The sequence below is a fragment of the Mus musculus genome, chromosome 7 (assembly GCF_000001635.26).
Source record: "Mus musculus strain C57BL/6J chromosome 7, GRCm38.p6 C57BL/6J".
Classification (NCBI taxonomy): Eukaryota; Metazoa; Chordata; class Mammalia; order Rodentia; family Muridae; genus Mus; species Mus musculus.
Window position 1 is genome coordinate 121,512,195 of NC_000073.6, and position 15,665 is coordinate 121,527,859.

The 15,665-nt window shown below is 44.5% G+C and overlaps 1 long non-coding RNA gene across 2 annotated transcripts in view; it reads right to left on the minus strand.

Annotated features, from left to right (window-relative positions):
- Positions 1 to 15,665, minus strand: part of Gm39081 — a 36,683-nt gene that overhangs the window by 9,002 nt on the left and 12,016 nt on the right. For both annotated transcript variants that reach the window (XR_869921.2, XR_001778281.2), the window contains exon 2: positions 9,215 to 9,272. This is a non-coding gene — a long non-coding RNA (predicted gene, 39081). The remainder of the gene's footprint in view (positions 1 to 9,214; positions 9,273 to 15,665) is intronic.

The window sequence follows — 15,665 nt, forward strand, 5'->3', positions numbered from 1 at the left end:
TGGTTAAACCTCTTTAAAGCTGAAGTTAGATTGTTCCCCACTGCATTAGAAACTGAGGATTGCGCTAGCGAAAGGGCTACAACCCCAAAGACCCGATGCTATTGCTCACAGTGAGTCTCGGACACGCCTCCTCTTTCCAGGGCTTTCCTAGAGGATCATGGGAAGAATATGCTAAAAGGAAGCGCTGCTTCACCATGATTTGAGGAAGGGCCACTTTATCCCATGGGTATGCCCTCTACCTCTTAAGTACCTATGAAAAATTATTTTAAATCTACAACATAGTGAGCCCTGGCTGCTCTCCACCTTTGAGGCAATTCACTCCAGCCTTTTCTCGAAGCGTTTTCTTTGCTAAATAAACTCCAGCTTAAGCTGTTTCTATTTCTTGACTTAATTATTTCAGTCAAAAAGACAAGACTCCTGTGACAGTAGGACCATGAGAATTTTCTTCCAGTCCGTCCCCTGTCTCTATCCCCAGGACACTGGGACCACTGACCTCATGGTGATCAACTGTGGAAATGGTGCTGTACCTTTCTTGTTACCACAGTCTAAGAGCTTGTAAACCCACAGCTTGCACTCACACACCAAACATGAGGATCAAATGTGGGCTCCATTTCTTTGCCTTCGCTGAGTTAAATTGCTCTGCCGTTTCTGTTACAAGTCCGCGCAGCAACCTATATAAACACCCAAGATTAGCATCGATTCGGATCGCTGCAAGTTGTGTAGCTGGCGAGGCATGGCTCGATGGAAAATAATTTCAAGAATGTTTTAATATGGAGATTTTTAAAAGGGTTCAAATGTAAAATGACTCCTGACTGTTCTGAAGGGTTTTCTTGGCAAGAGAGGTTGTGACCCTTCTATAAAGCATATTTGGAAACCACCTTTATTATTTTTTTATCACAAATACTTAGCAATTAACCTTTTGGAGAAACTGACAACAAATGGTCCCCCAGAGAACCAAGTGAATGAACGTTTGGGGTGGAGTCATTTGATGTTTCCCATTTGGATGCCAAGAGTTCTCTGCCAGCTACAGGTTTTCGGTTTGGGCTTCATGCATATGTTGCCAATCCTACCTGACACACTTAGCCAATGGGATTCATTGCTTCATGCTGCCTAGATCCTGTAAATGTAACTTTGACAGGCAATGGACGAAAGGAAAGTCTTCCCTGCCGTAGGATGTTTCCTGTTACTAAAAAACTGGACCAAGTTTATAAAGAGCACATTCTCTTTTCGTGTCATTAAAAACAAAACCAATTTTCCAGGCTATCCACTCAGATTCTCATGGTGAACTAGGTAAGATGAGAGCCAGAAAGGAGAATTAAAAGCCTTGGGTCAATACTAATAAGATAGTGTGGCTCAATTTATAAATTATTTATATATGAAATCAAAATTTATATATAATACATCAATGGGCTGAAATGTTCTGTTCTATCTATTCTCTATTAAATGAACTGGAATAAAATCATGGCCAATAGTTAAATAATGACCTAAATCCTCTTGTCCCCAATGAAAAATATAAAGAAAAGAGACTCTGACCTTCAGTTTGTAAAGATGAGATTTCAGGGAATTTTAACTGGGCCAGTGTGTCAGTAACTTCAGTCATTCTAACATGGTTTCTGCAATTTGACCTGTTCATACTATCCATGTAGTCATTACCTTAGCTTTTATTTATTTTTCATGTGTGTATGCTTGTTTATCTGTAGATGTGCAGTTGTGTGAAGCTACCCCCAAAGACCAGTCTTTTCAAAGGGCATCCAGTCCCTCAGAGATGGAGTTGGAGGGGGTTGTGAGCTGTGATATATGGATGCTGGGACCTAAGCTCAGATCCTCTGCAAGAGCAGCAAGTGCTCTCAGCCACTCAGCATCTCTCCAGCCCCTTACTCTGTGTCCTCAAGCCATCATTTCTCTTATTCCTCAATTATTTAAAAATGAAATCTCCACCTTTTAATCATAAATGGAGACACCAGTTCCATCAACTCTAACTAAAACTCTTGCTATAGGATAACGCCTCCTCCGTCAGAACACCACCTACCCCTTCTCCTCACAGACTCAACCTGTGTATGTGGTAGCACACAGTAGGTCCCCTTGCCCTGCCTGGGTGGGGCTCATTTATCAGAAAATCCTAGTCTTGTCTCAGTCTAGAGTCAGGCGAGGACCTGAGTAAGTGGGTGTGTGTCCCTCAGACACACACTTTACAGAGGGGAGCTTACCAGGGTCCTGGCTGAGGGACGGTGGGTAGGCATTAATAACTCTGATTCACAAAGTCAGAGCTCAGCCAGCCATCACAAGGGTGCAGCTGCAGTCTTTCTTCAGTTTTAGACTTATGTCTTTTCCCCCCAATTAGCTCAGAATTCACATGGAAATGCAGAATTGTACTTTATCAGATCTCTCAAACTCCAAATTTATTCATTTTTATTATCTCTGAGACCAGAGCACTCAACTGAAAAGAATGCAAAGGAATATTCAGAGTTTTCAAGAGCAACAGGAGTGAGAGAATGAACACATTTCATTTGCAATGGAAGTGTCAGACTACTTTATACAATGAGTGCTAGGTAGCCCACCAGTGGCTGTCTGCATGCTGGAGAACTTCAAACTGGATACCTGCTTAGGTAATATAGCTGGATGCCCTGCAGTTCAGCATGGCATCCACAGTCTCAGGATTGCAGGAGAGCTGGTAGGAGATGGCTGGAGAGCTGCTGGTTCAATTCACACTGAGGGGCTGAAGAAATGGCTCTGACAGCAGCAGTAGCAGCAACAGAGTAGATGCGCTTACCACAAAGAGTGAAAGCCATCAAAAGCAGCATCCCATATCTCAAAACTCTTCATATGTGGGCCAGCACTGGAAGATGCTGCTCACTCTAGGAGACTCAGTTGTTTTCCCAGGAAATGCCCTCCTGGAGATCTGAGTCTCACTCAATCCCAGATCAAGTCAAGTAGAAAACCAAGACAAAGCATTATGGGAAGAAAGAAGTCTTTTGACTCCTGGCTTGAGAGGATTTGGTTCACTGTGGCAGGGTCCCATGTCCCCATGGTGGAGACATTCAGCTCAGTGTGCTTCTTGGGGAGCAGGGAGAGGGAGGGCCCTACCAGCCTTCTCCTTTCCTGTTCATTCCATCCAGGCTGTCAGTCCATGGAGTGAGTCTAGAAACACCCTAAAAGGCACCGTCACCATTCTAAATCCAGTCAGGTTGGCAATGAAGATTAATTATTACACACAGCAAATATTCACATCTGGTGTAAAATGAGACCACCGTAATAACAAAAATCTTCTTGCACACAGACAGTGGAATGAATGATTCTGATTTCAGATATGCTGCATGTGGAAAAGACGATATAAACATTTATCTCTCTTTTTTTTCTAGTGAGAATAGATTGCAGAGTTTACCCTTTATACTCTACTCCAAGAGTTAATTACAATAATTGACAATAATTGGGGCACTCAAAGCTGAGAGAAAAAGCGGAAAGGCTCTAGCAGTCCACCGTTTCCTCCAGGAACAAGATAATATATTTTTAAATGTTAAATCTAGTACAACATTGACACTGAAATACCACCAGGATGGCCTATGTCTGTCTGAGATAATGCAGAGTACTCTGAAAGCTTGGCACCCAACTCTCCATTATCTGAGAATTTGTTGAAATGAAGACCCCAGGCCCACACCAGCCCTGCTTAATCAGAACCTGAACTTAGTCATATGGTGGTAGGAGAAGCCCCTTGCAGTTCCAAAATACTCCTGAGGAAAGCCAGTCTGCAGACAGACGCAGGTCTCTACTGCCGTGTAGGCATGTCTAGTCACTGAATCTATGTATGCACCTCAGACTTCCTTATTGATATGGGTATCAACACCAGAGGCTAACATATCTAGACCATATCTTTAGACCATCTCTGAAGAGATTTGGTCACTCTGACAGTCCAGGGGCAGGTTTGCCAGGTTTCCCTCTGTTTAAAAAAAAAAAAAAAGAACTATCTCTAGAAGTAGTTAAACCTGTAAGTCTTTGATTATAAAAGGAATTGGTGCCCTTAAAAAGTAGGTCTATCATCAAATAGGGCAAATGTTAACATGTGTTAAGTTTTTATAATGGGTACATGGATATCTGTTACATTATTTTCTACATGCTTGACATTTTGATATGAAAACATAAAAAATATAAGGCAAAGGTAATGGATCTCCAATTAAGATAAGAAAAACTGCAGAGAATAAAAATCATTTGTAATTCCACTACCCAGATATACCTCTGAGTATTTGAAGTCCTTTCCTTCTTTTTCCTGCTAAGAGGGGAATTTAAATTTGCATTTTTATTATCGTCATTTAGCTCATGCTGTTAATTCTTCTTTCTTCATAAATTCCAATTGAGACGGTCTCAGAAATGAAGATGGAAATGGATAGGAAGAGAGAGACCCTCATCAGCATCCGACAGGGAAAGCAGCCAGCAGCACACTGAGGCTAAAGACATTTTTTTAGACACGCACGTGGGTGGGGGTGGGGGTGGTTATTTCTCTTGTTGTGATCAATGATCCAATAAGAAGCAACTGAAGGGAGGAGGAGCTGATTTTGTCTCACGGTTTTAGGTCACAGGGTCCATCACCATAGGGAAGACACGGTAGCAGAAACATGTAGTAACTAGTTCCATTTCATCTTCAGTCAAGGAGCAGAGCAAACAGGAAATGAGGCCCCAGGGCTCACCCCCATTAGACCCAATTCCTCCAGCAAAGCTCTACCTCTAAGACGTCACAGCCTTCCAAAGGAACACCATCAGCTCAGGACATATTGTTCAAACACATGAGACTGTGAGGACAGTTCCTACTACTGTGAAAAGACATCATGACCACAGAAACTCTTGTAAAAAAAAGAAAAATTAATTGGGGGTGGATTACAGTTCAGAGGTTTAGTCCATTATCTTCATGTTGGGAAGCATGGTGACACACAGGCAGACATGGTACTGGAGAAGGAGCTGAGAGTTCTACATCTGGATATGCAGGCAGCAGGAAGATAGAGTGAGACACACCAGGTCAGAGTTGAGCTTCTGGAACCACAAGGCTTGCCCACAATGACATGCTTCTTTTAATAAGGCCACATCTACTCCAGCAAGGCCACACCTCCTAATAGTGCCACTCCCTGTGAGCCTATGAGGACTATTTTCTTTCAAACCATCAGCTCCCTCACTCACAGTATGGGACCATGGTTAGCATCCACCCTGGCCCAAACGGTGTTGAGCTTGCAACTCCCTCAGACAGCGTGTCAGGCCCAGACAAGGCATTTCTATAAGGAGCTTCTAATGAGGACACTTGGAGAAGGTCTGAGCCCTGGTAACATCTGCTGCGGGAATAAACCCAGAAAGGAAATTGCTTGGCCTGGCAGGAAACTTCTGTGGGCAATGCTGACTCTCTGGAAATGCACTTCCTACTCTTCACAGGCAACCAAAACCCTGATCCAAAAAAAGAAAACGACAAAAATACAAGTCTCCGATCACCTCAGTCCTAACACAGAAAGGTCCAGTAAGGCCAGTCCAATAAAGGCTGGCACAGTCTACACCGCCCCCCCCCCCCCAGTGTCTAGCTGTCTACTTGGTACTTTAAGAAGATGCTATGCTCAAAAGGAGAAGACACTGTGCTAAAAGATCCTTCTGAAACACAAGCCAAGGAAAAAAATTGTGTATGTGTGTGTGTGGGTGGGGGTTGTTTGCTATTACTTCTAGCCTGTGTTTTCTTAAGGCTTGAAAATGCACTACACTTATAAAAAGAGAACAATTAAAAATATTGTGTGACAGAAGTGGATGCTCACAGTCAGCTAATGGATGGATCACAGGGCTCCCAATGGAGGATCTAGAGAAAGTACCCAAGGAGCTAAAGGGATCTGCAACCCTATAGGTGGAACAACATTATGAACTAACCAGTACCCCGGAGCTCTTGACTCTAGCTGCATATGTATCAAAAGATGGCCTAGTTGGCCATCACTGGAAAGAGAGGCCCATTGGACACGCAAACTTTATATGCCCCAGTACAGGGGAACGCCAGGGCCAAAAAGGGGGAGTGGGTGGGTAGGGGAGTGGGAGTGAGTGGGTATGGGGGACTTTTGGTATAGCATTGGAAATGTAAATGAGCTAAATACCTAATAAAAAATGGAAAAAAAATATTGTGTGAGGTATGGTCAATGCAGGCTATAGAAAGGGACCATGTTGAAAGAAAGAAAAGGAAAGAAGAAAGAGAAAAGAAGGAAGCAAGCAAACAGGAAAGGAGGGAGGAAGGGAGGGGAGAGGGAGGGAGGGGAGAAAGGAAGAAGAGGAAGAGCAAAAATTATTTTTGGTCAAAACAAGACAGAGATTGTGTTTAAAAGGACTGGCTTTGTGTTTCAATAACCCAATTTTGGTTGCAGATTACAAAGTTTGTTCCTGTCATCTTTTTAGCTATTTGTGTTTGATAGACATGGGTTCTCTGCCTCCATTTCTTCAGCTCCTGCCTCATAGACATCTATAGCATATTAGATGTGGTTTCTCGAGAAGTTGATGGTTGCATCTTTGTGTTTGTTTTGCTCTGAGGCCATACTACATAGCCCAGTCTGGCCTTGAGTTCCCAACCCTCCACCCTCAGCCTCTCAAGTACTGAGATTACAGGCATGGCCAGCATACCCAGCTATAACATATGCTCTTTGCTGTGAAAAATATTCCCAAATATTTTCAAAAGCAACAGACAACTTCTGCTTTCCAGGGGGAAAGTCTACCCTGCCCACTTTATCTCCAGGGTGTAAGTCTCCCAGTGCTACTCAAAGGATAAAAAGCAAACTCTTCTGTGACCCTGGGGAATGGAGAACGATATTGGCAATGGACCTGAGGATGGAGAATTCTGGGAGGCTGTTAAGCTGACTGGAGTCAGACTGATGGAAACCCTACACACTGCATCAGGGGGAGCAAGTCCCCTGAAAGATAAGCTTCCAGGAAACAAGAAAGCACTGGGAAAAGGTGAGCTGCCAATACAGCCTTCAGAACAGTGAAGGAAGCAAGTATTTACATATATATTATATAGTGTGTGTGTGTGTGTGTGTGTGTGTGTGTGTGTGTGTGTGTCAGTGTTTGTGTGTATAGTAAAAGAACCTTCTGAAACACAAGCCAAGGAAAAGGGGCAGGAGGGCCTGTTTGCTATTACTTCTAGCCTGTGTTTTCTTAAGGCTTGAAAATACACTACACTTTTAAAAAGAGAACAATTAAGAAATATTGTTCCAGGTATGGTCAACCCAGGCTATACACATATATATACGATATATATAATATATATGTATGTGTATATATATTGTGTGTGTGTGTGTGTGTAGGTAGGTAGGTAAGTAGGTTGGTAGGTAGGTAGGTTGGTAGGTAGGTAGGTTGGTAGGTAGGAAGGTAGGTAGGTAGGTAGGTAGGTAGGTAGGTAGGTAGGTAGATAAATAGATGGATGGATAGATAGACAGACAGACAGACAGACAGACAGACAGACAGACAGACAGACAGACAGATAGAGTCAGTCTTGATTTCTCTGTATGATCAGAGGCAGTTGACAAAAGAGGCACAATAAGTATGCATGTGATCCTGTCTATGTTAACGCACCTCTGTGTACAAATGTGCATGTGTGCATGTGAGTGTGCATTCATGTTTGTGTTGAGGTCTCAGCAACAAAGATGTGGTGTTAGAGGGCTGTTCTTAGAGAGAGTTAGGAGTCGATTTGTGACTATCTAACTATTCAGATGTGTACACACGCATGTGTGAGAGAGTCTCTGTGTGTTGCTAGGCAGTGCAGGAAGGTGGATCAGTCCAGAGTCAGAGTGTCTGGGTTTAAAGTAAGACTTGCCATTTCTTAGTTCTCTGGCCATAGCTAAGTTACCAGTAACCTCTCTGTGCCTCAGTTTCTCACTTATAAACTGAGGCTAATGGCGTCTCCACCCCTATGAGCTATGAAGAGGAAATGAGGACTCTGAGAAGTTACAGCTTTTGCCAGGCATGTGCAAATCACTCAGCAAGTGTGAGCAACCCATACTACTGAACTGTGGCTACATGTATATGAGCAGGCGTAAGCAAATAACAACACTACTCCCTCGACTCCAGCTTTGCTCTTCCTACCTATGAAAAACAACTATGCAGGAAGTCTGAGGAGAAGTTGAGAGAGGAATTCCCACCATCCCATACAAAGGAGGTCGTAACCCAAAACAGAATACACAGGCCCAACTCCAAAGCAGCTGTCTCCACTCCCCCAGGCTCCATACACCCTCTCCAGACCAACAAGACTCCAAGGGACAGTATTGCTCGTTAATAATTTCCATAATACTCACTATCAGCTACTAAGCCAGCAGCCTCCTCCACATAAGCAATAATAATTTATGGTTGTAGTTAATGGGCTGTTTTATAGGAACCCACAATTATAATTGGATGTCAAGTGTTGTGAATCTCAGCGGATGGAAAGCGACAACCACTGGGGCCTGGTGTTTAATTTTTTAATGTGATTATTAAATTTCCCATCTCCATACTCCTGTATCTTTCCTCGGTATGACTCCCGGCTGTGGCTTCACTTTGTCAGCACTGTCTTCCCTGGCCCAGAATCTGGAAATTTACTTCATACACCAGATTCTGGCCCGATGGGCTTTTCACTATGTGTAAGCATACAGCTAGTCACTGGTCTGGATCCTGCAAATGTAGGGTAAGTACTGGGCTGGAGAGATGGCGGCTCAGAAGGGACAGTGCTTGTCTTGCAAGCAAGAGAACCTCAGATTAATCAGCATAACCTGCCTACAAAGGCTGAGCTTTATGTCATGCCCTGGAATCCCAGTGGTAGACAGTAGAGACAAGAAGATCCCCAGGGCTTTCAGGCCAACTAGTCTAGCCTAATTGGTGAGCTCCAGGCCAATGAGATGCCCTGCTCAAGTGGAGGTTGGTGGTGTTCCAGAGGATGACATTTGAGTTTGTCCTCTGACCTCCACATATACCTGCACACACACATGCACCTACAAACAGACACACACACAAAATACAGAGGACATGCCAACGTTTCTGTTTGTGAATACCCCCCAAACTGTACTCTGACAAAGAGGAACACGTCCCTATATTTGCCCACCTTGCTTCACACACACGTGACCTAATAGCCTCTGGCTCATTCCAATGATAATTGCATTAATTACTGTTGTAACTTGCTTTTCTGTCATTGTGATAAAACATTCTGGTCAAAATCAAATTATGAGAAGAAAAGGTTTGTTTAGCTTACACTTGCAGGTAGCAATCTGTCACGGAGGGAAATCAGGGAAGGAACTCAAAGCAGGAACCTGGGGGTAGAAAACATGGAGAGACACTGCTTATTGACTCACTCTCTGGCTAATGCTCAACTCTCTTTCTTATATAGCTCAGGCCCACCATGCTTAGGGATGGTGCCGCCCACAGTGGGCTGGGCATTTCCACATCAATCATCAATCAAGACAGTGTCTCACAGACATGGCTAACTCTTGCGACAGTGTGACCAAAATGCCCTACAGAAACAACTAGAAGATAAAAGTATTTTGGCTCACTGTTTCAGGGAATTCTGCTCATCACCTTGGGGGACATTGCAGCAGCATTCATGGCAATAGACTGTGCAGCAGAGGTTGTTCCTGAAGCAAAATTGAACCAGAAACAGGGGCGGGTATAACCTTCAAATCCCTGTTCCAGTGACATATTTGGTCCAGCCAGGCTGGACCCCTAAGCGGTCTACAACTTCTCCAAACAGTAACTCTTTAAATGAAACAAATAACTAACATAAGACTCTGTTAGGAGCCATTCAGATTCAAAGCATTACCGAAGTATACCTGCCTCCATTGACCCAGCAGCCAAGAGCCCAAGAAAGAACTTGCTTGGCTTATATACTCGAAATCTGTCTTCAGATTTTTTAGACACTCGGACCCTGAAGTAACACAGTACTCGCCGCCGAGTGCATGCGTTACTTTGGGGAGGAAAAAAACAAGTGAAGAACCACACAAAAGAGGCTTTTCCATTTTCAGTCCTGAGTCCCAGATGAAAGTCCAGAGGCTGACTATGCAGAATAAAGAATAGATAAGGAGCAGTTGGCCAGGACAACACTATCTCATTGTGGCTCTGAGTCCATCTGCCTTATCCAGCTCAGATCCAAGTTTGGCCAAGGTCCCGTTGCCTAAAGTCCAATGCTGAGGCTAATGAGGTACAGCACTGAATGTGATCCTTGCATAATCCAAAGACAGATGAGGAACCAATATTGCGGAGGACGTGCAGTCCTCACTAAATTACAACCCAGTTATAACTAGAACACAGTCATGCCTGGAACTCAGTAGAAAAGTGGTCATGAATTCATTCACCTCAAAGCCAAGCCCACTTCAAGGGGAGTCACTGGAAACAGTTGGTCATTAGTCATCATCAGAATCCAGAACTGTCTCTTCAGAGAGGATGCCATACTGAAAACAAACTTACCACACAGCACCACATGCTAGGTCACATGGACTTCCAGTTCTCTATGGGCAAAGCTGTCTTCAGCTCACTTAGGGAAACCCATACCTAGCACAGAACCCAGCCTGACACATGATCAGCTGCCAAGATGGCAAGCTCTAGAATCATCCTGGGAGACAAACCTCTGGTCATATCAATGGGGAGTTTCTAGACTGGGCTCATCAAAGTGAAAAGGCTCACCCTAAATGTGGGTAGCACTATTCCAGCTGGGATTCAAGACTGAACAAGAAGAAGAAAGTTAGCTGGGTGCCAGCATTTATTTCTCTCTGCTTCTTGACTCAGATGCAGTGTGATCAGCTGCCTTAAGATCATACTGCCATGACTTCCTCGCCATGGCAGACTGTGAGCCCTCAGACTGTGAGCCAAAATAAATGCTTCCTTCCATAAGATGCTTTGGTTGGGCATTTCATCACTGCAAGATGAAAATGTAACTAATCCAGACAAGTGAGAAAGCACAGGGTAGATTAAGAAGAGAATGGTACTGGAATCCATCAGGCCTGAGTGAAAATCCTTCTCTCTATTGGGAGTAACTCAATGCTGGTATCTTTTTCTTTTCTCCAAGAGCAATGTTTTGGTATTAGGTTGATACCTGCTTTACTGTTCATCAGTGTATTAGGTTTTTATCATTAGGATCCATTTACCTGTCATGGACAAATGAAGAGAGGAAGGATTTCTCCTGGCTCACAGTTTTAGACCATCAGGCTGGGAAGGATGAAGTGTCAAGGTAGAAAACAGTTTATATGATGGTGGAGAGGTTTCTAAGAAAGGAATAGGAAGCCACGGAGACATACAACCCAAGGACTTCCCCTCACTGATCTACTCTTCCAGCCCTGTCCCATCCCCCAAACTTTTTAGAACCTCTGAAAATAAAAACCATGGGCTGGGGGGTAGGGGTGGGAGGAAGTCTTCAAAACATGAGCCTGCAGGAGTTTCAGATTTCCATCCTAACCCTCACTGTCTCCACAGTCCCCACAGGGATTTGAATTCTGGGAGCCCATGTGCCCTGCCAAATCAGCTGTGCCTTTCTGCTGCCTGTATTCTACTGTGCCTCTTTCTACTACAGAGTACCCATAGTCTTTTGAATTATTTATTTTTGGCCACCAAAATGCTGGGTAATAATGATCACAGAATACCATTGGTACCCAAATATTTTGAATTTGAAACATCCCCAAATAGCTTCTTATGTTTGACAAACTGTAGCACTATTTGGGAAGGTTGTGGGATCTAAGAGGTAAAGCAGGAGGGAGGGAGTCACTGCAGGGGTGGGCCTTAAAACTATAAACCACATTCCCTCTTTCTGTTTACCGCAAATTCTTGAGAACTGATGCAATGTGGCCAGCTTCTTGCTCCTGTCCACCCTCATGGAATGAATCCCCAAGGAACTGTAAATCAAACTAAACCCTTTCTCCTTTAAGTTGTTTTCTCCAGAGTATTTTATCATAGCAAAAAAAAAAAGGGATTAAGATCATATACAAAACAAACATTTCTTATTTCCCTAAGTTCCTGGGGTGGTGAGACTGTTCTATTGGTCTTGACTGTTCTCTGCTGATCTGTATAAACTGGGGCACTGCCCTAGGAACTGCTTCCTGAGGCATCTCATTCTTCAGCCTGCAACCTGTGTCACCTCCAGATATTTCCTCCAACTCCATCAGACTAGCCTAGGCTCAGGGTTCCAAGAAAGTGGGTAGAGTCCCACCAAAGTCCTTGAAACCTGGGCTCACAAATGATGAACTGTGGTGGTTTGAATAGGTTTTGGCCCTCATAAACTCATGTGTTTGAATGCTTAGCCCACAAGGAGTGACACTATTAGAAGGTATGACCTTCTTGGAAGAAGTGTGCCATTGTGGGGGTGGACTTTGAGATCCTATGCTCACACTGCACCCAGTGGGGAAGTCAGTCTCTCCTGGTTGCTGTCAGGTCAAGATGTAGAATTCTCGGCACCGTCTCCAGCACCATGTCTGCCTGCATGCTGCCGTGCTTCCCACCATGATGATAATGGGCGGAACCTCTGAAACTGTAAGCCAGCCCCAACTAAATGTTGTCCCTTATAAGAGTTGCCATGGTCATGGCATCTGTTCACAGCAATAAAACCCTAAGGCATAGCCATTATGATATCATGTCATGTCAAATACAGGGCCAGCCCAGTTCCAAGGACTGGAAACATAAATTCTGCCTCTTAACGGGGGGACCTTGGTGGTCACATCACAAAAGAGAAACATCGGAGGAGGGAAAGAACTGTAACCATTTGGGGGAAATTCTTATGGTTTAGATCTGAAATGGCCCTCACAGGTTATATTGGGAGGCTGTGGAACCATTAGGAGGCTGGATAGAGTGAGGGAAAGGAGGGCTCTAGAGACAAGCCTTTGAAGGTTGCATTTTGTCCCAGGTTTTTGCTGTACTTTCTGGTCCTCTGTGACATAAGGGGCTTCCACACCATTCCCACCCCTATGACCTGAGCAGCTTCATCATGTCTTCCTTTCCATCCATCCTGCCAGACCAAATCTCTGCAAGTCTCAGCCTAAACAAGTTTTTCCTGGTAGAACCTAGGCCATCCAGGTACAACTGATAGGCACACACAACCCCTCAGCCTCTCTCCCCTTACAAAGAGACATGCCCCCACCCCATCTGCCACTCAGCAATCATGGGCACCCTGACTGCTCACACAGCACAGGTCACAAGATAACAAAGCCTACATCTTATGTACAGGATCTCCATCTCCCTAAGAAACCTTTGAGAGATACCTTGCTTTAACTGAGGGACTATAAAGCCTCTTGCAATGTACTGCTGGCCACAGTGGTGAGGAGCCTCTTGCCTAAAGGCCAATTCAACTCAATTCCTTTCTTAGAATCCTCTTTTCTGATCTCCCACCCCCCAAAGCTGCTAGCCTCCTATAAGTTGCTTCTGTTGCTGTTTTGGACATGATGACATAAAGCTAAGTGACAGACATTAATCTAGCATGCATTCCTTGTCCTCATTAGGTCTCGTTCATCTTTAACAGCTGGAGGAGAGCAAGAGTGAATGACCCGCTTGAACTAGAACCAAACATTTAAAGTCTAACCCCAAACATGTTGCTTAGCCTCTCTGAACCTCACTCTCCTTGTCTTTAAAGTTGGGTCAAGAGTATGCTCTCCTGGCTCCCATCCTGCTCCCATGACTCCTTTAGGGCATGCCCAACCATCTGCTGTTCACAGGACAGAAAGAAAGAGCTAAACAGTAGATTGATGTCATCGCTGCCTGGCCATACTGTCCATCTCAGATCCCAGGCGGACCTGGACCCCAGTGACCAAAGCCAAGGTCACAGACACTGATCACCAGAAAAACAGTCCTTCGTCCTTTCCCAGGTGGCTATGACTGTGGGGAAAGGGGCCAGGAAGTGTGGACAACGAGGGCATGATTTATTATCCATTCCATTTTTGCTCAACCCTGTGGGAGAAGCCGGAAGCACACGCCATGCCGAGCTCTCTCAAGGTAACTAAACCAGAACGCGAACGTTTTCCCTTTTGCCCTCGCCTTACTGTCTCCTTTCCCCCAAGGCAGTGCTAACTAGGCCACAAAACTCCTCTCATTACTGTTTGCTTCATTTGCATTTTCCAATTATAATATTATTGTCCTAAACTAAGGGTCCTGTTACTGGGGCAACCAGAAGTGGTGTTAATGCAGATTCAGCTTTTACTTAGACATCAGTTCTACTGCTAAGAAATCCACTCTCAGGGATTCGTCGAACAGAAAACACCCCTTAGTCTTGCCTGCCCTTCTTCTCATTTTGTCTTTGTACAGAAAAGATGTAGCTGGTGGTTTCTCCTGAGTCACTCACATAATTCATTTTACTTTTTACTTACCAGCCACAATCTTACTCCTCCTCTGAGCACAGTCCCATCGGATCAATACTGCCCACTCAAAGCCTACCCCGTGGGGCTGGGATGAGGTTAAATGCATAATGCATTTAAGATTTTAGTGCTTTGCTCAGAGCATTGGAAGAAACTCAATAAAGATTAACTACCAGCATTACTATCACTATTAATATCGGTGTTTTAATATTAATCTGTCCCCACCCTCATTACAGTATTTACATGGCTCGTGATTTCCATACCTCTTCAGAATTTTAAACTCTCTCCTCTCCATTCACACCGCTTATAACCTCTGACCAGGTAAACCCAGATCACAGAATGGCTACTGTCTACTCAGGACCGCCTCCAGGATGGAAGAGACAAGAGACTTCCTCTGCATTTTCACTATCAAGTGCTGGCCCAGAGGCCGATGCCAGGGAGAACAGGCAGTCCTGGGCAGGTACCGCTAGGTCTCAATTCCACACTAAGATGAGAAGAACAGCAGCTGGCGGGAAATGAATGTGACATAGACCGCTCTGCTGGAATAGCTATAAATAGGGAAAGTCAATGGAGTGGAAAGCAAAAGTGTTTAACAGCTAAGTGTTCTTTGCAACAGCAGGCCCGCACCTCATTTTATCAAACAGTATTTACATAAAAAGGTGTGGTGACGCCTATGATATCACTAGGCAGGGACTGGTGATTCCGTAACGTGAATATGGAAGTCTGAGACACACAACATCTGGAGGATACCTCAAGGACACCCTGAGAGCCAAGGTTCCCAGACACAGAACTATCTCCTCGTCCAACCAGAAGCTGTTGCGATGTCCCTGGATGCTCAACCCACCAGCACTATACAGAGTGGCTCTGTGTCCCAAAGCCAGGCCAGCTGATGTGGACATACCTGCTTAGTTCTCATCCTGAGCCCCATCACTCAGTGTGACTCCCACTTCTCAGGGTGCCCCCTCAGCTCTGCCTTATGGGGTCTCATGGAGGATGCTGGGTCACAGAGCACAGGTTCTTTGGTAACAATTACTCCTGACAGTTGGTATTATCCATCCACGCTGTGGGTTCTGTCTGCCACTTTCCCCACAGTACGGGACACAAATGAGACTGGTGTCTGTGGCCTCATATCTATGGATGTGCATTAGTGGTAAGCTCCAAGTTACCAACAATACATTGGGATCGCATTAAGGAAAGAAATAAAGGCACTCCACTTAGAATCATTTAACAGAGAGGAAAGTCCAGATTTGAATCCTCTGCTTCACAGTCTCGGTGCCTCCCATCCTCTATCTGTCTGTTGTATGGGTCTGAATCTCTGCCTGTCTCTGTATCTATGTCTATCTGTATGTGTCTATGTGTGTCTTTCTGTGTATGTCTATG